General features: G+C 36.9%; 1 long non-coding RNA gene across 5 annotated transcripts in view; it reads right to left on the bottom strand.

Annotated features, from left to right (window-relative positions):
* Nucleotides 1-25,978, bottom strand: part of LOC310893526 — a 221,826-nt gene that overhangs the window by 128,501 nt on the left and 67,347 nt on the right. For 2 of the 5 annotated variants that reach the window (XR_014579061.1, XR_014579065.1), the window contains exon 2: nt 7,880-7,964. This is a non-coding gene — a long non-coding RNA (uncharacterized lncRNA). Of the gene's footprint in view, nt 1-7,879; nt 8,531-25,978 lie in introns of all 5 variants that reach the window. The other 3 variants (XR_014579062.1, XR_014579063.1, XR_014579064.1) reach the window with 2 other exon arrangements.

Below are 25,978 nucleotides of genomic sequence, written 5' to 3'. Positions count from 1 at the left end.
TGTAGGCATCCTTATGAAGAAATAAAGAAGCAAAGGGCCAAGGAGCCAACATGACCGAACAGCTTTTGTATTAATAAGTATGTGTAAAGTTGCCAGAGCTGTCTTGCATACACAAAAAGTTCAGTTCAACCCCACCCAAAATCTGGAGAAAGCTTCTCTTGTTCTGTCTTTTCTTTTCTTACCAGGTTGTGCACAACTAGAGAGGAATCTTAGAAGAGTCTTGGAAAGTAAATTTGATGAATCTGTTTACCAATTACAGCATATACTTTTTTAAGCACGGAATATTGGCTTAAGCAAGTAAAAGTTTAACACTATTTCATTTCTAGAAATACTGATTTTTTATTCTACATTTTAGTCTAAATTGATAAGTATTACATTTGTTTATTTTCTATGTTCATTCTCAGATATAAAATATGAAAAATAAATATAAACAACACTTTAAAATGGAGCTCATAAAGTGCCTTTTCTTTTTAGCATAAAACTTTTATCCATTTGAGCTTCCAAATACCCATGGTTCTCCTGAAAAATATCCATTTTAATATTCATGGAAAAGAATGCATTCCTATGATTGTGTTCAAATTATTTAATCAGTATTTTTAGTGAGTGTAATTCTTAGTCAGTATTGTGATGTTTAACAGTATCAGTCAGTAGAACTAGACCAATCATTTTCACGTAATAATTTATTTGCTGAAATATGTGAGTTCATGCACTCAAACACTATCTTTGAAGTAAAGTCAAATATGCTTGAAGGGGGGGAAATTGGAAAGAGCATTAAGTTATTCTCCCATTTTCAAACATTTGAATTTTTAGGACAGATTCATAAGCGGGCATAGACACTATTTTCAGCTGGATGAGGAAGAAGATTATCAATGTAACTTTTCATTTCTCTTGCTTTGGTTACACATCTTTAAAGAAAACGTTCCTTGTTCAGCTGAGCACTCTTTACATACAAAAATCCCAGAAATATTTAGGATTGTTCCTTTGGTGGGGGGGGGGAGAAAAAAAAAACAAATGTGGTCAGTACTTCTTCCATTTTTAAAAAATATCACTAAGCAAACAGCAACCAGACACAGCAGTCTACTCCATTCTTTGCACACTTAATGCCACTTACTCTTATGACTGAGGTCCTTGTGGACCAAATGGAGACATTGATATAGGAGCTACCTTCTCTTCTTCCAGAACTTCTACTAAATTTCTATTCCCAGCAGTGACTGTGATTGAACTGGTAAAGGAAAGCTCTGATGCAGGCAGTGAGGAGTGCTTAGCAAAGTATAGCAGCTGGGCTAATCTTCTCCCTAAATTTCACTGCTCTTAGAGCTGCTTTAATTACAACAGACTCAAAACCAAGAGGGAACTCCTGGGTCACTGACGTTAGTCTGACGGTATCACAAGCAACGAGGCTTGTATCATACATCTCTGAATAATGTCTAATGGGTTTTGGTAGTTTAGAGGACAGGGTTTCCTTTTAGTGAACCATTAGTTACGCTAATTCCCAACAAAACATCATATATCAAAGCAGCATATATCAAATAAACAATATATTTCAGAAAGCATTTAAAAGGAGTCCTTCTTATAAAACCAAAGGTAAACAAAGCCATCCCCATTTTCTACGCTTTTTCTTGGGATTTTGGACTATTGGCTCGTAAGAAACGTAGGGTTTCTCTCACTGAATCAAACTGGCTTTTCTCTGCCATGATCAGTGCCTCTCACCTCTTCTTCAGATGCTGTTTGTGAATCAAAAGAGCATGACTTCGAACAGACTGGAATTTGCTAGGAAGTAATTGCAGCTTTTCTCTGCTACTACAGGGCTCTTAGGTTAATGGCATGGTTCATGCATTCCATGTGCATTTAACCTAGACCTTTCCTCATTCAAGCCTTAGGCTACCTCAGAAAGTCCAGTCTAACATTTACAGCTGGCCTGTAAAATCCACTGTTACAACCATACACTGGACACATGCCCAAACTGACACTGGCTTCTGGCTTGGAGAGGTAGATGGAGATATAACTTTGTGTCAGCTTGCATAGTCCACTTTCAGCATGTGTCCTTCACACCTGGAGAACTACAAATTAGCAAATCCCACCAGGAACCCCTCTTTCTGCATGGACAATTACTTTCATGGGCACAAAGGCAAAGCAAAAGGACTAGACTTTTATCAGAAGCAGAAATACAGAGGGCTTTTAGGGCTTACAGAGGGCACATCTTAGCGCCATCTTGAATCATTATAATAGGCATTTATTTGGCCCACCCCATGAATAAAAAGATGCTTTATCTTTTTTTTTTCTTTCTTTCTTTAATTATTCCAGATGCCCTGCTATGTTCTAGGTTTATGACAATAAAGAGAACAAGGACCCCATTTGGACCTCATCCTACCTCTTCCTGAGTGAGGACAGAACATTAATTTTGCATGTTGGCATTACTCTAGGACTCAGTGCATGAAGATAGTTTGGCAGAAAACTGGTATATAAAAAAAAATCTCTCGTTGCTTTCACAATTGTTCAATCTTCACCTTCAGTAATCCTCTTTAAAAGCATTATTGCTTTAAAATCTTCAGGATTTCTGTATCTGCAGGAAAACTGTATCTTTTGATAAACCACAAAAAAATGTCATTAAGAAAATAAGGATAGTGCGAGGCTGGGGTAAATATTTCAGGAAGAAGCAAATTCTGAAATGAGAAAGAGTTGAAGACAGCGGAGCTTGGGGAGCTATTGGGAACGGGAAGGTCTCTGGGTTAAACAACCACTTATATTTACCCCTGAATACATATAACCTATACCAATCCTGAATGATATTATTTATAACTGAGCTCTGATTATACACAGGAAAATGTGGTAAAGTTTTTTTAATTATTTTTAATTTGGACACTCAGTCTGACAATCCCAAGAAACAGCTAAAATTCTCTGCATGTAAATTTCTACCCTTAGCTAAATACCTAGGGATGTTCAGGGAAGAATTAATTGGAAGCAACGAAAAAAAAAAGAAAGAGAAAAAAGAGAAGAGTTTCAGTGCCCCAGTGAATAATTTATAGCTGTTTCCTTTTCAACAAAGGGAATGTTGAATGTTTTTGACAATAGCAGGTACATAATTGTTTTATGCTGGGGGCATTTATTGTAACTCATTCATTATATCATCTTGCTAGTTTTCATGGCATGCATTTATTTGTTCTCTTAGTGGAACAATTTGAATGACAACTAGGAGAAATAGTGGGGGACAGACAGTGAGAAATGATGTGTTAAAAGACTTAAACCAGTTTGATAGACAGCCTGAAAACACCATCAATACCAACAACACCATCAGCACAGAGAGAGTGAAAGGCCTAGATCCAGTGGCTGTCTTAGTCTGAGAAATGTGCTTTTTTTTCAGAACTATCTTTTTTCATTGATTTCAGTTAATTTGGGTCAGAAAGGAGACTATTATACAATAGAAAGATTAAGACTGTGAAAGGGGGAAAAAAAGACAGCATATCAAAAAATATGAGAAAATCTTGAGAGAAACTCAAATCAATGAACTTCCTCCAAAGAAATAACTAACCCTAGAAGTTCGACCCAGACAGTGAGACCATATATCAGACACAAGTCTGAGGTTTTTGTGACCCTTGTCATTGGGAAAACATTTTAATTACATTGAGTCATTTCCCCTCTAATTTTTTTTCAAGTTGTAAAAACTGAAAATACTCTGCATTCTTTCCTCCCCGATCTTTCCATCTGAGAAAATGTAATTGTAAGGAATGGCAAAAAGACAATTCATATATATTAAAACATACAAAAGGCTTCTTCTAATGATCAAGTTAAATCACTAGGTGAATTTTTAAAGGTATAAACCAGTATCATTTCTGTGACCTTAATGATGCTAACAGAACTTACACTAACTGATCTAGCAAACTTACTAAAGTCTATTATTATTATTATTACTACTACTATTACTGTTATATCACTGTAAACTGTAAATCTAGTTTTGCTATCATATATATAGACATAGATATAAATATAAATATATTTATGAATTATCTACTCACGACAGTTAATATTCTTCCCGAGTTGTATTAATTTATAAATGGGTCTCTTAAAAACTTGACCATTGCCAAGCAGCATTACTGTTTCCTAATAAAGAAACAAGAACACAGACAACTATTTAGCACAGCAGGCACAGTGCTCTTCTAGCTGTGCTCCAGCAACCATCTTCTCTTGATTCCCTATCCTTCTCCAGTCCTTTTTGTGAAACGGGATTGTGGTGTCTTATACAGCTTAACTCATTAGTTCTGTACGACTGTCAAATGATTATATCTGATGTGATATTTTTCCATTTAGTTAACAGCCAGAAGTATTCCCAAATTTGAACATACATCAGGAGACATTCCCATTGTCTCCTATTTCTTTGAATCACAATGCCCCTGTGCTTTAGCCTTTGAGGATTTTGCACTAGATTGCTACAACTTTTGATTTGATTTCAGCAGTTTTCCATATAATACTTGGTTTTATTTGAATAAATTAAATGGCATAAAACAGAAAAATTGGACATTGAGAAAGATGGATTTGGCATGCAAAAATACAGAAGTGTGTTACATGTGAGTACCCATGACAAAGAAACACTCCTAGAGCGATTCCCCCACTTCAAGGACAAAGGACATCTCTAAAATACTATCAAAATCAGTGAAGGGTTTTGACCCCATAGAATACCAAATCAGTAGAGAATTGTTTCTTATGACCATGTATGTGTGACTACATGCATGTACCCTTCTTATATTCTGTCCAAAATATTTCTATGTGTCTTCCCTCCAAAGGAAAAAAAAAGGCCCTGGATGCATCCAATGTTATGAATCACAACCATCTGTGTTGTAGTGCAGTGTCGTAAGTTATTGTTCTTGTCCCCGCATATCCTTTCTCCCTCTTCACTGCTGAGCTAATTCTGCCAACAGCATCTACAGTTCATATGGGCCTAATCCAAAATCCACGCAAGTCAAAGTCACACCACTGACTACAATGGAGTTTGTAAACTTGAGAAAAAAACAGACAGTGACTTTGTTGAGTTAAAGGGCACAATTTGGCTTTTTTGATTCACACAAAACTTTCACTGTAATAAAGGGTGGGCAGGAAAAAGTAATAATAGCTCAAAAAAGGAAAATATTAAAGTTCTCAAAGAAATTAAAGAGGTAAGAAATATTACTGTAGAAGAGCTTAAATCTAGGCATCTCTTGATGTCTGAATAATAGAAAGTTTGCACCCTCCCTGAAAGTGTCTGAACCATCTAGACCATACTGTGGCTAGACTGTGACATGCCAGGATGTTAATGAGGGTCAGGCTCTTCCCCTCCTCTGAAATCTGTAGAGTGTGGTGAAGATGTCACGTACCCTGTGTCAGAATACTAGTTATCCTGTGTCAGAATACTAGTAATGTGAATGAATGGTAAACTTCATCTTCAGAAGCAAGATAGGACTATGCTTAACTGCTTGTTTAGATACATACAGAAGACTAGAATCTTAACAGAAAATCCTCATTCCCTTAAAGTTAATTGGAGTCTTGCCACTGACTTCAGTGTGGCCAGAATTTCATCGACGGGCTTTAATAGGACTGACTATCCAAATAAATAAAGCAAGGGGGATTTGGCTGTCAGTGACCTATGTAAGATCTCACAGTCAGCAATAAAATCCAAAGCGACTAACTCAGAACACTATTCTGAAACCACAAACTTCCTCCCCAAACCCAAAAATACAGGACGTTTTGATAACATAAGAGCAGTAAGTAGAGGAACAATGAAAGAAATGGAAAGAAACCCTACATATTTAGCCAGTTATTGTCAGAGCTGTAATATTTAGAATTTGGTATCTGTCATCTTTTAACCTCTCTCACATATTACTTTTATTTCATTTAATTTTCTTGAAGTTTCAATTATTTTTTTTGGTTCATTTTCTTTTAAGGAAAACGGAGAAGGAAAATAAAGTTTTGAAGTTCAATATAGTTTTAAAATGGCTGTTAACTGTTTAATATCAACAGCAATTTTATCAACTAAAGGCATTTGATGCTTCCTGTTTCAGGTGTTAATTCTTTCTGATGAAACTAAGTTTTATGATTTTACTGATATTTTTTTCTAGTTGAATTCTAGCACAGCTGAGTGTTTGGTCACAGTACCTGAAGGAAAGAAAAATCACCCCACATCTACAACTTTTAGCTCAGGAAGAAATATTTTGGATAATCATGAGTGAAATAGAGGATAACAATGAACATGTTTTTACAAAATAAATTATAGAGAGTGCTACTAACTTCCTGTAACAAATGTAATATATGCACTACATGTGCGTACACATGCACACATATATGCATGTGAATATATGCATGTAGATCTTCAAAAACAGAATGCACTTTTTGGCGAAGGAAATCAAAACACTCTTTTGTTTAAAGACTACATGATTTTCTAACCCTATCGGCTACAGTTACTATACTGAAATTTAGTTAGATGCCTAGTGCTCTTGCTTATGGATCTAATGCAGTATTTTTTGGATTCCTATTCAAACCATCTGTTTTTTTTATTCTAATGTATCATGCCATAATTCCATGTAATTATGGGCACCCAGTCTTCCAAGACAAACAGCTGACACCTGGAGACATGTAAGGAATAACTCATAAGTTAAGGTTAGCTGCCCAACTCTCATTACAGTGACATTTAAAGTATATTCTGTGAAGTTCAAGTTAAACCAAAAACGTTATTCAGTGGTTCTTGGATTCAGAAATAAACATACAATAGGCTAGACAGAGATTGTCAGCCTGTCATTATAATACTGGCTGTTAACAACCACAATTAAGGAAGACTACATATCAATTATTATTTGTCTGGAACATGAACTTCCCTAAGCATGAAAGGAAGTGATGCAGCCTGTATTACTGTCTCCACTCTTCAGCTAATTAGTGCTGTTTTTAATGGCTTCATCTGCCCAGGATCAATTGTCTAATGGGGAACAGTTCTCTGTCAGTTAATAAGGTGAGGAACTGTATAATATGATTATGTCTGGCTCCAAAATAGTGCTTCAAACAACACTAAAACAATCATGTGATGGAATAAATAGACTGAAGCAGGACTGCCAGATAATTCTGGAGCAAGCAGAGCGTTCCAGTAAGGGTACAAATATCTGATACAAGAATGTGCAGCACACTGTAAGGAAAGTGTAGGACATTGTCTAGAAATGCTGGAAGTTTAATTAAGAGAAGGACCCAGTGGCAGTATGTGTTTAAACTGGTGTTTAAAGAACATTAGCATAAGGAATGTGAAAGGGAAGGGCTCCATTTCCAAAAATACTTGCTGCAAAAATAAACTGCTTTGTGGTTGTCCTGCTTGGAAGAATGTGCATTTTAAACTTTCCATTCAGAAAATGCCAGCCAGTACTGAAAAGGGTAAAAAGCAGCTTGATGATATATACTCTGTGTGTCTCCAGGCTGCAAAATGCAGTTTATATATACGCACACATACATCATACCTCTGATGCTGCAGGATAATTGGATGTTCTCCTTATGGTCAGCTATAGACAGTTTGGTAGATTATTGCTCATCATGATGGAGGCATTGGACAACTCAGCACTGCTCTGCACAAGGCAAAGCCAGGAGGTACACAAACAGCTGTATGACTTCAGATGACTTCTTTCTACTACAATTGATCACCATTACCCACAGGCTAATTGGCATTGTTCTTGGCATTTACAAAAAAAGATTATGCCAAGCCCTTATAAAAACAAAAAGCAGACTTTGTGGTATAGGAAATAATGAAGCTTTATAATTAAGCAAGCATAGACGTCATTGACTTTCCTGAATTCAGGCAGGAGGGGAGAGCAGTTTGTGAAAGCATTAGTGTAATATCCAAAACATGCTTTTTTTTTTTTATTCCAGACCTAATTACCTCATCTGCCTTCTTCAGTAATGTCCAGTTTTTCCTTTGCTGTCCTTTGAATCACTGTTTCCACAAGAGATACAGGCTACACTCCCTGAGAAAGAAAAGAACATAGCCAAGTAACAAAGAGAAAAAAAAGGGGTATATTTAATAGAAGTTCTTTTAACGAAAGAGCTTCTCTCAAACTCTTGAGGTCTGCACCTCTGCACTCAAATCCATTAAAGGAAAATATCTGTAAAGATTTGCCCCTCCTTTCACAGCTGACTTAAACTGTTTGAACATAAATCATATACCTCAACACACAATTGCCTATGCAGTTTTTATGCCCACCATGGTAAGAAATCACCACTTCAGATCTTTGGATCTCAATAAACCCAGACTTCGCTATGCAAACTGCATTGTAATCCTGTTTGAACCTATTGCCTCTAGAAAGATCATTGATAACAACATTAGGTGTCTAGCCCTTGCCTCTCCTCTGACTGAGCTGGAAGGCCAGTATCTCCCAGAAAACCATTTCAATAATTTGGACAGTAGAAATCCTACCAGTGTTTCAGGGCTCCACAGCTAAAAAGTCTGGTTTCTCACTGCGCTGTATTTATACACACAGGGAGATGAAGAGTAGTCCGTCATCACAACATGGAGACCACTTCTGTTAGACTACTGGGAAAAAAAAAAAAAAAAAAAAAGCTTCTTTTTTTCAGAAGTGGTATGTGTATTGTAGTGTTGTATATTTGTGCTGGGGAAAAGAAAGGTCACACTGCTTTTCGAAGCGCTTAGCTATAATACATTGAAGAGAAATGTTGCTCTTACACAGAGTACTGCAAGGATAGAGCTTAAGCTTTAACCTGTACTGGTCAGAACACATCAAACATAAAAGCATTGCACAAAGACTGTAACAACTCCAAAAAAAAAAAAAAAAAAAGAGTTGATAATCATTGCTATGGGGCAGCCCTGTGAAGCCCATATTTCTAGAAAGAAGAAGGCATTTGCATTCCTTGAACAGAACAGAATGGAACCGAACAGAACAGAAGAGTCAAAGGTTAAATGTGTGAGAGAAAAAGAACAATTTTTTCTGTCTGAGTTACATCACTCAAGAATGGATATAATTTTCAGCAGATGGACTACCTCATTCTTATTTTTACTTTCTATTTCTGGTTCAACTCACTTCCAACCAGCACTTCAGATTATTGTGGACAAGTGGAATTTGCATCCAAGGTGAGATTTTAGCTGTTGCACATGGGAGTGTCAGTGACCTGCCTACTTCTCTTTTGCTAACTGCCACAGCTTAGAAAAGAGAAAGATCTGGTTGGTACTATCTTAGGTTCCTCTTTAAACTCACTACTGAGGACAATTTCTTGGTTTTTTTTTTTTGTTTGTTTTTTTGTTTTTTTTTTCCCTTAAAATGTGCATTACTGCAAATAGTTACAGCGTGGACAGTCCAGGACTCAGTCAAGGCAGAACTGCAGTTACTCAGAGCTCTGTGATGCTATAAAAATATCTCTGATTCTCAGAGATACATTCTGAGATCCATTTCTTATGCATAAATATATGCTTAATCTTCAACAAACAGTGAGAGAGATTTGAAAGAGAGATGTCCTTTTGGAGTGGTACACAAAGAAGCAGTTTTGAATGGGAAAGAAGGTGGGGAGAAGTGCATTAAGGAGGGGGGAGAAGTTTTAATTGTCTCCATTTTCAAAATGTGCCTTTCCATTGTTGCTGAGTATATTTGCTTAAGTAACAGGTAAACTGGGAGGCATCAGCATCAAACATGTTATTTAAAACTGCCTATTGGACAATTTATTGTTAAAATAAAATTTATTGTTAAAGTGTGCTTTCTGGGACAAATTAAAGAAGTTTAGTTATCTTGAGGTTCCAGGTACTTTTAAAAGTACATTAACAAATATATGCAGAGGGATTAGGAAACCAGCTACTTGTTTTAACAGGAATTATTTTTTCTTATGGAAAGACTTGTTAACCTGATATCTTCTCTCTCATACTCTCTCATATTGCCTTTCAACATTTTAAGGAGTTGGTTAAAAATAAAAAAAAATAAATAATAATAAAAACAAGAAAGTTAAGATTGACCAGCCATATGACAATATCAGTTAATGATTACATTTTCCTAATGAGATTTATGGATTTAGCTTAGGCAGTTTGCACTTTGAATAGGAAGTGAAAGTATTTTTTATAAGCCCAAAAGATTCATCAACAAAATGTGTGGCAGAAGCACTTGTGCTTTTATTATAGAATAAGGAAGAACATGCTAAATAAATGGATGCACTTTTGTTGAAGGCATTTGAGGCCTAAACATTCCTTCTTCAGAATCAGATTTTCTAACACTGATTGAACAGAAATTTTGTTTTTCAATACAACAGTGCTTCGCAAATACACAGAGGAAAGGGTTTGTGCTGGGCCAGCAAATGTTAACATGAAAAAATGTACAAGATGTTCTTGCAGAAGAAATTATAAACCATGGACCAGCTTCGAGAAAGGTAAAGCAGCAATCATTTAGGCTAATCTTTTCTGCTGCACTGTTGTCCAGGTTCTTAAGTGAAACAAGAAGCGTTGTGATTGAAATTCATACAAACTTTTTTTTTTTTTTTCTAAAAGAAAACACAAGAAGAACGTGCTGAAAGTTCATGTCATTTTAATTCAGAACTATAGCCTCCATTTTGGAGGAGAACCTAAGGATTCTCTCATCTGATGTGGATTCACACTCTTTGAGATTTAAACTTGACTCCAGCCTACAGCCTAATGGTATTTCTGTTGGTATCTTCATGACAAAAAAAAAAAAAAAAAAAGAAAGAAAAGAAAAAAAAAGGAAAGAGAAAAAAAAAAAAAGAAAAAAAGAAACATCGCCCTCTGCATAGCTGAGACCATGAGGAATTCAGCATGTGGCAAAGGCCCCATCTTTGAGAGGAGCAACACAAAACTCAACAGCAACAACGCAAGACCCAGGAGCAGGCTATTCCTCTGGCAGCACAACTGACGGTGACTTAAGCTAGCTCATCAAGAATTTCTTCTTCAAACTATATTATAGGTTAGAAACACATAATGGAAGCTCATGAGGCTCAGTTCCTTCACACAGCTCCTTCACTGATTGCTGTCAGGAAGGAGTTAACAGGGAAATGAAAGGGCAACACCTATGTTTGAAGGTGGTGCTCACTTACAAATAGAAGACAGCAAATCTTGCTTCTTTTGAGTGCTTTTACTACCCTTAGAGATGAAAAAGACAGTTGGTGCTTACATAGAGTGGAAATCACCAGTATGGAGCAACTAGTCTCACATTGACGAGAAGAGAGTTCTGTCTAGGTGGTACCTTCCAGTTGCTGGTATCAACACTTCATAGTGTTCCAGTGACTTGCAGATTAATTCTCTGAGGGCAAAGCATAAGTTTTTGACAAGTAGCAGGAATGGCTCAGTCCCCCAGAAGAGTGGAAGACAGCATGACTGCCACCCTCCTAACTCTGTATTTGTGATGGGTTCGCCCCAGCTTGCAGACCAATTCCCACCCAGCTGCTTGGTCATTCCTGCCTCCAGCAGAACAGGGAGAGAAAATACGAAGAATGAGAACAAGAAAGCTCATGGGTTGAGATAAAGGCAGAGTGATCACTTAACCGATTACTGTCACAGGCAAAAGAGAGTCAACTTGAGGAAAATTAACTCAACTTTTGACAAGTAATTTATATACATTTAATTTCTAATTTGGTTATTGAGAAGTAAAAAGACAATGATTAAAACACACAGAAAACACCTTAACCCCTTCCCAGTCCCAGCTTGACCTTCACTGCCGACTCCTCTCCTGCCCTGCTATCGCCGCAGGTTACACCCAGGCCCTTCGGCAAGGTGCCAGGCAGCACATGGGTGGGCGGCGGGGGTAGCTGTCAGTCTGTGGCAGTCTGTCTCTGCTGCTTCTTCCTCCACACACTTTTCCCCTGCTCCAGGGCACTGCTCCATGAGCTGCAGTGTGGACATCTGCTCTGCCACAGAGCAGCTCCTCCTCATCCTCCTTGTTCTCTGACCTTGGTGTTCCTTCTGCTGCTTCTCACTCTTTTTGTTCCCTCTTTCTCTCTACATCCTGCCATTTTTGTGCTTTCTAAATGTGTTTTCTTACAGGTGCCGCTAGCAGCTGTGCCTCAGAAGGGGTGGTTGGCCATGGCTGGAACTGGGTGGAACCAGCTGTGTTGGCATGGGGAAAGCCGTCCTCACAGGGACCTCTCCTCACAGGGACCGCCCTGCAGCTGCCACTGCCAACACTGGGACACCGACACCCAGTACAGTGTCACATATTCTACCTGTAAAAAGGATATTGCAGCCCACCTGTGCTGACATGCATGACAAAATCCTCATGAAACTCCCCGAAAGCATGACTGGGCACTACCTGAGCTCCAAGAAAATCCTGAGAAAGTAAACCCCAAAGTAAGGTTTCACATGGGGAAGAAACTGCCCAAGTGGCAAAATGATTGTGTGCAGTTTGTTGGGATCAACAGTTTCATTAACTTGGAACTCGTTGCCTTCACTTTTGCTGTTTCACAAAATAGTAGGCTTGTGTTCCTGTATTGCTGAGTGATGTGTGACCCAGGGGATACTCTGGAAGTTGCTTTGCTTGACACGTCCAGAGTCAATAGCTACTGTAGGACAGATCCTTCTCTGCTGTGCGCAAAACAGCTGAGTTACACCTTGGTCTGACATGCCATTCTTTTAATTCTCCCAGATTTCTGGGAGGAAATGATTATAATCCTCCCTCTTTAGGCCAACCAGCAAATACTTTGTATGCACAGCTTTTTGTTTAAGGATTTTCAGTTAAAAATTAGGGACAAGCTGTGAAACCTCCTGACATTAAGCCAATATGCCTTAGCCTTGTCTCCCTCAAATAGTGAAAACGTACACATGAAAGCGTATTGTGCTTCTTCATGATATTTGGGATTTTCTGTATTGTTTCCCACTCTTCACTCTCCACCTCTAAGGAGGCTTCCCTGTTGTGGGTGCTTTTGGTACCAGAATGGTCATTCTTCATTCCTTTCAGAATTCCCTCCAGGAAGAGAGGGCCTTTATGAAGAGCATCAATGTTCAGAACTTGACAGAATTAAGCAAAGGCCCCAAAGTTTTGTTTGCATTGATTCACTCCAATGGAAAAAAAGTATTTTGGATGGTGTCACTGTGCCGCCATTTCTCTTTCAATATCTCAGTGAAAAGCTTTCTATCAAGGACATTTCCTAAGGTAGGACAGGTTTCTACATGTATTGTAGACTAGCTACTAAAAATGATTTTAAAATTATGATTAGTGGTAATCAAGTCAGTTTAATAATTATGGTCCAATTCAGGAAGGTATTTAGGAAGTGAATCAGTTGAAGGCAGTGGTGTATAAGTACCTAATTCCTATACAGGTGATTAGATGCCTTTTGCTTTCCTTTGCTCGCTTGATATAGTCCCTGGCCAGAGCTCAGGCTTCTGTTGAAGGATGTTTCTATGCTAGGCAGCACTTAAACATAATAAATGACATAAGCAAAAAATAAATAGTAAGATATTAAATATTAAGACAAACTTTCTAGGGACTAGGTAGTGAATGACTGAGAACAAATTACCTGGAGGAGCTGAAGAGACTCCAACATTGGAAAATTTATGAACAGATAGGCATCTCTCAGGACTGGTATTGCTGCTGCTGTCCTGGATACAGAGGACAGACAAAGTAGCTTTTGCTCTCATGCCTACCAATATACTCCCCTACCATCCTGTTCCATAAGAACGACCCAGCTGGCAATTTTATGTGGTCAGTGGTTTGCAGGTAGCTCACAAAACAGAATTACACAAACCAGGGTGTTAACTGCATCTTGTTTACTTTCTACTAATAGTCTCAGCTTGGTCAATATCTTGATCAGTTAGAAAAAAAAAGTTTCTCATGTAAAAGCAAAAGTGCTAAACTGCCTGGGAAGGCAAGATAATCTGGATAATCCTAATTATTTTACTTCTATTAACCCTCCGGATATATACTGCTGTTTGATTTGTGTGACAGGATGGAAAAATCATACTTGTCTAATAAATAATTAAGAATATTAATTATTGTCGGAAGGAAGGAAGGAAGGAAGGAAGGAAGGAAGGAAGGAAGGAAGGAAGGAAGGAAGGAAGGAAGGAAGGAAGGAAGGAAGGAAGGAAGGAAGGAAGGAAGGAAGGAAGGAAGGAAGGAAGGAAGGAAATCTCTCAGTGTCTCTCAGCTGTCACGGTATGATTGTAGGTTAGCAGTACTTGAGCCCTGATCCTTTTAACAACGGTTGGCTGCTCCCCCTTTCTCATCTCAAGTGGGTAAGTTGAAAGTCTGCCTCTCTCCCATCCCTCCCTCCTTTGTGTCTGAATGTGCATGGGAATAAAGCGGAGGTGGGGAAGGCTTTCAGCTGTAGCAGTGTGTGCAGGAGGAATGGAACAGCCCGTTGTCAGCAGGAAGCCACGGTGTCTTCCCTGGTGCCAAACACCTCTGAGAATGCTCACAGGATCCTCCTCACTGCTGTCCCCTCCCGAAATCACACTGTCCGCTCCCTCAGGCCCCTTGCCCCACCGTGGGTCTATTTCCAAACTGGATGAACTGAAAACTTTTTAAAGTGCTAAAGAAAGTCAGTGACGAGGAGCAAACGAGGTTTAGGTTTGATTTAGGTCCTGTTGTTATAGAACTTTCAGGTGGAACAACCAAACTCAGCAAGGACCAAGCTGTGAGTGATCTACACATAGGAACAGCTTCACAAATCTCTCTATAGGTCACTAGCAGTTTAACAACTGCATGCAATTATTTAGATGTATAGTTTATTCCTGCATAATTTATGCAGATCCATTTTCAGCTATTTTGCCCAAATACAAAATAATAGTTTCATGATTACAGCATCATCAGGGGACATCAAAGCACTCCACCAGTATGATTCACATCCCCATTAACGATAATGCACAAGACAAATGTGATTCTTTATTAGGTTAATTCTATTTTGCCCATTTTGCAGATGAGTAAGTGGGAGCACAGAGAGGTTAAGTGATTTGCCCCAGGTCAGAGTGAAATCTGGAAGTAAAAACAATGTGTGAGTATGGCCTAAAAGCCATATAGATTACAATTAAATAATGAGGTATTTAATAGTGAAGAAATTCTAAAAACTAGGGCTTCATACCCCACCTAAGGACGGATTTAACAGGTAATCTCAAATTCCTCATAAATTTTAAACTTCCTGTGATCACTAAATAAATCTGGTGAATGGAAAGAAAAACAAGAAAAAACTTTTCTTTGCCTCTCTAAAAAGCAGGTAAGAGAGGAAAAAGCGCTGCTAAAGTTGCAGCAAAGAGAAATGATCTGTCCTAAAATGACACTGCTTTTTTTTACAATGCCCTATCTCAAATGTCCTTAAAAAACAAAAGCGACACAAAGCAAAGCTCTGTGGTCTGCAGGGAAGTAAAAGTAAAGGAAAGATTTGTTCTTTAAATAACAAGGTTTAACTGAGCTCCCTTTATTTGACCCATTAATAAGGTGGATTCAATTAACTCAGTTTTAACTTAAGGGTCAGTAACAAATAAATTGTTAATTGCTGCTTCACCAAATAAGAAAGTTTCTAATAAATGCCTGCATAACTAGAAATATTGCAAAAAGCACTATTTTTCTGGTGTAAGAGTACTTTCAAAGCAAGCCTTAAAACACACTGGAAAAAAATATATATAGTAAACTAACACCAATATGCAAAAATGCAGATAGCTCATAGTTTTGAAACTACCAATGTTTTCCATATTTGTATTTGGTTTTCCTTTGAGGATGAAAAGCTAAGCCAAGTTTCTATCTTCATCCATTTAAATGAGCAGAAAGTTTAAATGAGCCCACATGCTTCATATAACTGTGAAATAGTTAACTGGGCTCAGTTGTTTAGCTTGAAACTGAATTTTTAAAGTTTCAGTCACAAGAGACTGAGCAGTACAGAAACTTCCACTGCTGAATAAAAGTTAGTATTTATGATGCATTAGAAGCTGAAAAAATATAGAAGAAACAGGCACTAACTCCTCCTATGTTTAAACTATCTAAAACGTCCCATTAGATCCATAAGAATTTGTCATTACTTGAAGCAAACCTTTTATCATATGGTAGGAAAAAAGTCCTCTGATCAGAAAAAGTCCCTTCTTTTATCCCGTGTTTTAGTGCTGAGAAATGACATGTCCTTTTGCTGATTATGCAGGTGACAGGAAACATAGCACCATATGAAAAAGGTCAAATATACCCCTTGACTTGGGAGTGAGGGAACCTCATTCCCAGCACGCAACCTTTTTTAACGCCATCTTCACTTCCTTTGTTGCTTTTTACAAGGAATCAAATTCTGGAATTTCCTGACAGTGTTTTCACATTATTTCTATGTGCATTTTAGTCGTTATCTGTTCAACTGTATTGAGAACTTCTGGCCCTGTATGGTTGCAAAATTAACCACTCGACACATCATTGATGCATTGCTATGGTCGCTAATGCTAGGCAGCTCAGTGCTGCAGACTGAGGGGGTAGAGAGCAGGATTCCTTGGAGTGACATGTTTAAAAGGCTTTGTCTAAATGATTCTTCCAGAAAGCTCAGCCTTCTGTTTGAATAAACATATTCTTTCCCAGAGGGACTGGGTGTCAGCCAGATCTTATCCACACCATGATCAAAAGTTGTTCTCTACTGACAAGCCAAGAATCGTCTAGCCAACATTATATATATATATATATTAGAATATGAATTTTCAACAAAAAGTCTCCTTGTCAACAAAGGAAGGGCATTTTGTCATGAACTCCCAGAATAATAGTCTCATTCATCAGGAAGTATTGAACAGTTCAGCAATATACTCAGTACAGCCATGTTGTTTTTCTTGTATCTCATTTTCATATCTCAGATGAGCTCAGCTTCCTCTGATTCACAAAGCAGGGAGATCTACAAGGAGGCAATGGCTTTTTATATTCCCTTTCTCCCTTAGCTAATCCACTTATTTCAAGGGGATGCTTATAAAACTGCTCATACAATCTATCCAATATTTTTGTTAGCTTTAGTTTCACAGCTGAAACAGTAGAGGCTAATAATGTTTTCTAGGTATTCTTGATGTCCATTCAAGCAATGTATGAAAGACTGTGAACCTTCCCATCCCAACATATGTTTATGAATCTGCTGTAAAATTAGTGATGTTATTAAGTTACCTGGCTCAAATTTAAAAGTAAAGTAAATAATCAAGCTCATTACCTTTGAAACTAATGATAGCCCATTTTACCTCCATTTTCCTTCACTAATAATTTCATTGGAATAAAAGTTAGTTGCTAAGTGTAATGTCAACATCAGTTCTAGAAACATTGCTGTTTGAATTATAAGAGTGTTCTATTAAGTTAAAAGAAGGGAACTGATCAAAACTGAAATATGAAGCAATTAGATTACTTTAACATGATATATCTAATAAAATAATTTTATTTAAAGTTCAAAGATAATTTTTAAAAGCAGAAAGCAATTATTCATTACACACTGAAAGATAAAGGCTTACAGACTAATGTGTATTCCTAGCTTTTGCAAGATATATTCTCACTTCTTGCTACTTGATGAATGGGAAAAGGGAATGTATCAGTTATTTGCATTGTTGAAACTATTGAACTATGTTTTCTGATTGAAAATTTTTTACAAGAAGTATACAATTTCTAGAGGAATACTTATTGAAAGGCCCAAATTTTTTGCACGGTGTTTAGCTGTAGGCAATAATGCATATTAATTTCTATAATGTCAATTGTTGCTTTATGCATTTCAGTACAGAGCTGCAGCTGAGAAAAACTATTGAGTCCACTAAGCAAAGATCCAAATAGATACAATCAGTAACTAAAACAAAATGATGCATGCTGGGGTCAATGCAATCTCATAGTTTGCAGTTAATAAGTTCACTCATTTCATGCTATAACTGAAAGAGAACAGAATACGCCAGCTGATATACCTCACTTGCATTAATGTGCTTGTTGTTTTTTCAACTTAACATTCCAAATATCTGGAGCTACTCTTTGCAGAAAGAACTGTAGAATTTTTAATAATTATTAACTATAAATTATGGTGGTTTATGTTCTTTTTAAAAAATTAAATCAGAAATGTTAATTTTCCAAAAACAGTAACATTAGCTTTTGCAAAACATTATTCACTCCATTTTGGATTTTCAGTAGTATATGACAACTCAAGACACTTCATATCAGACTTTCAGATGAGAATACATATCTATAAATGACATGAGAGTTGTTCAAAATTGTCCCTCCTACTGCAAATAGGATTTGCAAATACTGCAAACATATTTCCACACATTTCTCTCAACCTATGCTGGGTTTATACTAATATTATGAACCCTAAGGATTTTGCCATTTAAATGACTATATATACTTATATATGTATAAATATAAATTAGACATTTCACAAACATATCGCAAAATTTCTATTCCCCACTGAAAGCCATGCAAGAACTTGTTACTGTCACAGATGGAACCTGGAAATATCCTGTTATCTTCTCTTTTATCTTCTCTTTTCTTTATTGATTGATTGGACAAGGAATTTGGACAGCTTCTTACACTTTTCATAATCAGTTCTTTTTTACTTTAATGCACATAATGCTATTATTATTAGCTATTATTAGCTTTAATGCTAATGCTATATGCTATTATTAGTTTTAATGCTAACACACAACCAGAAGAACCAAATATTCACTTTCATTAAGCCTTTTAGGTCAGATTTTATAGCAAATGCAAAACAGCTTTCTGAAGTTGTTTTTGTCTACACCAACTGAGAATTTGGTCTGAAATGTTTAGTGAAAGCACTGTTTACAACTTGGTTCAGAATCTTACGCACTCTTGGCAGCTCTCCATTTGGAAAAAAAAAAAAACAAAAACAAACAAAAAAAAACACCACCTTTTGCTAGTGGGTTTACTGAGATGTGGAAAACCTGAACGTAAGGTAAATAGGGAAAATGGGTTATGAATACAAACAAGAAGAGCCAAGCCATTCTCATTTTTCTCCAACAGCATAAACCAGTTAACAGGAGTTGTTAACAAATAATAGGCACTTTGGTGGGTCTTTACAAGATCTCTAAACCTGGGATTACATATGCATACATAAGAAAACAAGATGCAGAGCATGATATTCAGGGTCAAACAGTTGTGTTTACTTTCTCTGTTATACCTAAATTGGAAACATTATCATATTTGGGCTTATTAAAAAATGTTTAGAAGCCTCCTATTTTCAAACAAAAGTGCACAGATATTCAACTCAGTTATATAGGTATCATTGAATCTGAATTTGTTATACTGATGTCAACATATATTTCATAAAAATCACTTTGAATTACTATTTAAATGTTTATGTACCCCCATTACACTGAAAAAAATATATATTAAAACAGTATTCTACTTTATATGACAGCACTATATATAACGATAATACAACTAACATGCAAGTATCAAAGAACCTTTTTGTAAGGCTTTCCTCACCACAGTTATTTATGCTTGCAACAAGTTATGAGACCACATTGTTAAAAGTATCGTACGGTCCCTGTTTAATTCCTAGAGAAACCTGTCAGAGGTAAAAGATGTGCTACAAAAGGGATAAAAAATAAAGAACATGTCTATTATCAATTTAATGATAGGACAGACGTTCTCTTCAAAGTTTTTCCTGTTACGAAGCCTCACCAGTGAATAAAAGTATCTAATGTATTATTCAGATAAAGGCCTCTGAACCTTAGACAGAAGGAAATCCATACTGCCTTACATTGCTTTATTAAGTCTATATTAAGGGCTCCATTACTTTAAAGAAACTGTTTAAGTAACATTAAGGCTATGACCCAAACTGACAAAAGTAAGGAAATACAGATAACTGAATTTCCATCTTTAAAATATGCTGCTGTGGGGAAGAAAAAGGAACAATGGAGTATGAGACTTTGCTTCTCATCTTGGGCTGAGAGAAATATTTGGGAAAAGAAAAAAAAAAAAAAGAAGAAGAAGAAGAAGAAAACCTGCCTGACTCTTTGCTTGGCACTCAACTGAATACAAATAAAAACTGCTTAAAATCTGGCTATCTTCCCATCACCTCACACCATGGGTCACTTGTAGATCTAGGAGCAAGTTTTCAAGTTGTTACAGGAATGCCAGACAATTCCTTACTGCTCTGCAACAGCAACAGTTAGAATAAAGGACCCAATTACTGCTGTCAGGGCCATATGTAAAAGAGTGCTCAAGGGTTTTCACATGTTCCCTGCCCATGTATGTACTGTGAAATCTCCAGAGAGTAAAAGATCTCTCTCTGTCTTCTTTCTCCTTTTACACTGGGGGAATGTGGGACGGAGGATATAAAGGGAGAATCAGATCACGGACAACAAGAGCAATAGTTTGCAAAGTGGCCATCACTATACAGGAACAGAGAACACTATCAGCCAGCTATTTCTCACCTGTAGCTCTTAGCCCAGAGTTAAAATTATTTTGTCTTTTTACCAGGTCACTATTATATTGTATGAATTCAACTGAAATTCTGACAAGTAATAAGTAAACTAGAAATATCTGCCTAAATCTTGCTTTTCAAGGGTGGTATTAAATTTAACTGAAATTGTATAACCCAATTGTACAATTATACAATTGTATAACTTGTATATATTGTGTAATTGTTTCATCTCACTTGAATGCCTGAAACTCTCACTTGAATGCCTGAAATCTCTGTCCCTGCCCGTGACGGGGAGTGGTGGAATTAGTTGATCTTTAAGGTCCCTTCCAACCCAAACCATTCTATGATTCTGTGATCCTCTCTCGGCTGTTGAAGACACTGATATAGACCTAAATCAGTATTTTAGCACGTATTTAAAAATTTTGATAACAGACAGAGTATTTAAATGCTTGTGGCTAGGAATGTCTTTAAATCTGTCAGTAGTCAAACATGGTTTAGTCATGAACTTCAGCTTTATTCTTGTGGCCTCATTTTCGCATTGGCATAGCATTCTGCCTTCAATTTGTTTAGCTCTCATATCAAGATTCCCCATCGTGTGGACAAGAAAAGCAGAAAAGCTAAATAGTATTACCATAGCAAATAAATCTGCTTCAGACTATAGGGTCATACACACAAAGTTGCTGCCCTTCCTATAACCAAAGTACTTGTGTTGCAACGTTTTGTGTTTCCAAATTTACAAGACACATTCTTTTATTTTCTTGTTTTACATTCTGTAACCTCAGCATACAAATGGCACAACATTATTGATAACAAATCTGGGGAACAATGTCACAAACTGCAAACAGAGAAGTTCTTCTTGTTCAAATTCCTAGCCCTGCTAGTGGGTCTCAGCAAAGCTGAATCAAAAAACAAGTATCGTTATGCACCACTGTTTAGCAGTGGGAGTTATTAATAGATGAACCAAATCTGGAAATACACTGATAACTTCTCCATCTCCTCAGAACAAGACAGAATGACTTTCTGAAAACAGTTTGACCATCTAAGTTTAAACTGCAGACAGGGCCAAATGGGTGAAAGTGAGAAAAGTGCAGTATTTACATATGATCAGATTCAGTTATCTATGTTTTTTTGGCCTTACATACAATGTAATTATGATAAAAGTGTATGATCTTCAAACTAGAGGAGCATGGATTTGTGTAATTCCCACAAAAAAAAAAAAAATAGAATACTTTTTCTGACAAGACATACATTTAAAGGGACAAATGGCTAAGTGGATAATAGGATATATTTAAAAGGTTGAAAATGAGCAAACAAGCTCAAACAAATTAAAAATTAACTTCCTACACTGAGGCATGCATCTATCTTTCAGTTCTCATCATTTCCATTCTGATGGAGATAACACACAGGACACTGTGTGTCCAGACTGTAGTGTTTGTTCATATATACAACCCAAGCCTTACACAAGAAAAAAAAAATCCCAGAGAGTTTTCTTGTACAGACTGTCTCCATAGATCCATTACAATGAGTGGAAATAGTCTTTCTTACCTCACCCTTGGACAATATCCTTTGAGTCCCACATCTGCAAATCCTTTGGCAGCAAGATTCTGTTGAGCTTCCTGCATGCCTCATCACTCACCAGCATTGTGGCTACTGGTCCTGTCCCTTTCTGGGCTCAAAGATACAGTTTTCTGAGGAGTATCTGCATTCATTACTGTCTTTCACAAAGACTATGCTCCTAACAAGCTAGTGAAACACATTCTGCATCACAGTACACATCTCTTAACCACCCAAGGAAGAACAATTCTGAAAACAGAACACTCTGCAATATTTCACCAATCTTTATCATTGCCACTGTAGTTTAACTTTTCAAAGTGGGCAGAAATCACCTAGAAGGTAATAAGTTTATAGCTCTTTGTTTGATACGTCGTGTTGTGTACCCTGTCACAATAATTTCTTTTGTAAAATGGAAATAATAGCTCTCTACATATCTAAGTTTTTTGTTAGTAAATGAGTGATTAGTAAATGATTTTTTTCTGAAATTATGTAGAACTACAGCAATTCTAAGTATTCTTCTCCCTATTCATTGCTTGCACCTGAAAATATAGGGATGGATCTACTCTTTTCCTTCTTTTTGAAGGAATCTTGCCCCTTTATCATATCAATGAATTCTTAAAGGAAAATGTTCTTGCTTATTCTATCTGTATAGCACATTTTATACAACAGAAGAAAAAATGTAATCTTAATGCCGAGACTTCTGTGCAAAACATGGGCTGCTTGCTTGACCTGGCAACAGAACTTCTGGTCCTAGGCCTGTTGGTTGAACACCTGTAAAGACTTTATCCTTCAAGGTGCTGATAACCTGAGGCAAAATCAGGCCTATGTTAACATTTAAGCATAAGGGCAGTCCTTATGTAGGTTGTACAATATATGCTCACATATATACATACAAACATACTCTCATAGATCTCTACATATGAATACACACACAAATAAATGGCTGACAGCTGGATACAAATGCAAAAATATGTCTCAGGCTGGGACACTTTGAATTATTTCTATCATGAACAATGTAAACCATCTGTTTGAAATGTCACAAAGAGAATTTTCTCACCAGATGAATTATTGTATGCTAAAAATCAACTAACACTGGTCTTCTTTTTGGAAAAATAAATGTTAAAAAGACCGGGTTTCAAATGGAAGTGCTGACAGTCCTTTAACTATCGCAGCTTGAATAGTATCACCACTGTATATTAACAACTGTAGTCATAAGATCTCAACATTTTTCCCCTCCCTGTCTTTCCCTGGAGCTGCTCAAAAAGCTAAGCCCCTTTTCACATTCTTAATGACCAAAAGTTTAAAAAAAAAAAAGGAAAAAAAAAAAAAGAAAAAAAAAGACTTAAAAGTTCAGCTGGATTTTCTTCTGCTTTCCTAATGAGCTTAACATCTCATAAGACGCCTTTGGTAAAGGAGAAAATCTTTTCAAAAAGACCCATTTTCCTGCTGACAGTACAATCTTTCTGAAGTAACATCAGAAGACCATAAGGGTGACATCCAAGACACCTGAGCTGGTGATACAAGATCTGTAACCAATAGATTTCTATCCCCTCTTTACTCCACATTTTCTGGCAACATAGTTCTTTAGAATAGGGTCAAAAGAAAAATTTCTGTTTAGTTGTTTAATAGAAATAAATAACTTTTTCATCAGATCTCTGCTAGAGTTTGCCCAAAGTCAAAGTAGGCAGTAATTTAATTTGTCATAAAAGACATGAAGTAGCTAGCTCTTAAAAAAACAGGAGATCACAAAGTTATGTAGTTTCATGTCACCTTGAGTATTCATGAACAATGGCACCTGACCTATTTAATGATTTTTTGTGCTGTTGGATAACAGAGAATAGTCTCACAATAAACCTGAATCCGCACTGCTGCAGAAAGTAAGAAGCAGCAACTGCTATAACATCAGTGAGAAGAAATGCTGTCTTCAATGCGATGACTGCCTATTACAAATGTGCATAGGCTTTTATTATGCAAAACAGTTACTTACATAACTGTCATTGCTCATGTCAGGTGTCTGATGGAAAACAGCGAGGCTATCTCTGTGTTTGGATTATTTATATGTCAGAGAAGTCACAAAGCTGGGCCTTACTATGTACTATGTATATGTATATGGAAAAATATATGGGAAAAAAAAAAAGCCACTTGTGTTATGATTTGGTGGCACTACCATACAGGAAGAAGTGGCATTCTCTGGTGACATACGTGTAACACAATGCTGTTACAGGAAGACGTTGAGTTATTGGATCAGAATCATCAAATTCTGCAATTTATTTTTGTGACAGAAATCTGTAATAAGTGTGTAGACTTTAAGCAAGTTAATCATAGGTTACAACAGAACAAATAAGACAAGAAACTCAGAGATGCTCAGTTTTGAATGCTGGTGAAAGAACACATCTCATTTTCTATCTTTTTAAAACTTCTACCATTTTTTCAATGGTTGGTGTAATTCTGTAAATTCTGCAGCCATGGAGCGTCTATAGTGAAATAAGCCACTAACAATCATTTCAGTGTACCTGAGGGCCTATTTAAGACCAATGCTTTTTCAGAAACAGAGCAGAGAACCAGACCAAGCTGCATGAAAAAGGCAGTTTTCCTAACACTCACATTGCCCACATGTACAGCTCTTCCTTCTTGGCACAATCCAACACGTAGTGAAGTTGGGATACCACTTCACTAGAATAGGGGCGAGTCCGCCAGGTTGGTGTTCCAGAATAAGGACTTTCCAAAGGCCTTAAACTTGATCTGGCAGCTTATTGTCTCCAGAGATGTGAATTAAATCTTCCCCCAGGTCAGTTTAATCCCTTGTGAGAAGAAACCTTCAGTTATGATAAACTCTGCTAAATTATTTATGGTATCTCTTTGATATAATGAAGCTTTATTCAACAGCAAGACCTTTGTCTCAGGCTCACCCATGGAAGGGAATGGGGCAGCTGATCATGAAACTACAGTAAGTGTAGGCTTCTGGAACAGAAGCATTAAACAGGCTGGTTCCATTTTTCTCTTAGAGAAAAGAGAATCCTCTGTTGATTTCAGAGGAATTAACATGAGAAAGAATCTAGCTCATAAAACTTAATTCTGCCCTGTTTTACACTGAGTATGGTGGTGTCGGAGAGGCAACCATGTTTATGTATGTATGAGTATGCCAGGGCAGCATTTCAGTTCCTGAGGTAGATTGCAGAGACTCCTATAGTTCTGTTATTCTCATGTCACCTTTTACTGTCTTGTTTTCAACTGGTTCCTGAAAGCTGTAGAAAAGAATTTGTCAAAAAGAAAAAAAAATTAAAAACAAAATAGCACAAGACTGGTGCTTTGGGATATCCAGTCTTAGAACCTGACCCAATAAAAAATATATATGTGCATTCAACTTCCACACCATTAAAGCCAGACATTTTCTTTATAACAAAAGTTGGCCCTCAGTTGTAGTCAATACCATACAGAGGCACTTAGAGGGTAACAAAATCTCACAGGAAATTCTTTATATAAAGAGATTCAGAAATGAAAATACCATGCAGGTCACAGTCATTGGCACATAATGGTACAGTTAAGCCATTCATTTCTAATTAGGCCTGTGATCAGAAAATAGGCAATTTTGCTTTCTGCTTCTTGGTGTGTTCAACAATTTTGTCAGCCAAAAACTGTTAGCTGCTGAATTTTTAATGATCCTTTATTGGATAATAAGGTTTTATTTTCATTTCTCTCAAACTTCTGGAGCCTCCGTTAGCAATTATATTGGGGAAAAGGTTTCCACAGTAGGTGGGCCCCACAGTCTGTCTAAACCATGGATTAACATTATGGAAAAAAAATAAAAACCACAGGGAAAAAAACAAAGAACACTTAAGAAAGGCAAGTTTGGGGTTTGGGTGTGTACAGAATTAAGTTACTTCATTACATAAATTAAGCAAACCAAATGAATACATTCAGTATGGTGAAACTTATATGAATCTGCTACTCTTTCGGTCGGCAAGACACAGCCACCTAGTTGAAGTGGTCTTTAATTAATGGTAATATAAAACCATGCTTATTACTTCAGGAATAATATGAGGTTTTGACAGTAGAGCTGGTCAAATCCCTGGCAGGTGCATGCCTGGCTTAAAAGCTCCCTCTGTCCTACAGTGATGTTTTACTGACCTGTTCC

The sequence above is a fragment of the Anser anser genome (genome assembly GCF_964211835.1).
Source record: "Anser anser genome assembly, chromosome: 2".
In the NCBI taxonomy this organism is placed as follows: domain Eukaryota; kingdom Metazoa; phylum Chordata; class Aves; order Anseriformes; family Anatidae; genus Anser; species Anser anser.
This window is presented reverse-complemented; position numbering and strand designations above follow the sequence as displayed.